The sequence below is a fragment of the Cariama cristata genome, unplaced genomic scaffold (genome assembly GCF_000690535.1).
Source record: "Cariama cristata isolate BGI_N322 unplaced genomic scaffold, ASM69053v1 scaffold21733, whole genome shotgun sequence".
NCBI classification, from domain to species: domain Eukaryota; kingdom Metazoa; phylum Chordata; class Aves; order Cariamiformes; family Cariamidae; genus Cariama; species Cariama cristata.
The window spans coordinates 2,524-2,912 of record NW_009610454.1 but is presented as its reverse complement, the minus strand read 5'-3'; positions in this window follow the sequence as shown (position 1 = coordinate 2,912).

Below are 389 nucleotides of genomic sequence, written 5' to 3'. Positions count from 1 at the left end.
CATTGAGGATCTGACCAGGTGAAGGAGGCTCCTCGGGGTATTTTCCCCCCCTCGCAGGTCCCAGCTTGCCATCGGCAGCGCGTAGGGGGTTGCTTTTAGCAGAATTTTGGTACTAAAGCTTTTGCCATCAAAGGTAAGGGCTGAGCAGGTTGCTGCGCTCTCCTCCAAAACAAGAAACCAGGGCACTCGGGTTCTGGAGACTGTCCGCAGCTTTCAAGAGCTCCCCAAACGCGGGTGTTGGTGCACGCTCTGGAGTTGGTGTTTCTTTTTTCCGAAGCCTGATAAGAGCCTGGGAAAGCCGCAGTGCATCCAAGGAAAATCCAGGCAGCTCCTCCCATCGCCTGCCCCTCTCGCTGGGGTAAGCGAGCGCCGGTCTGCCCCCGCCGTCA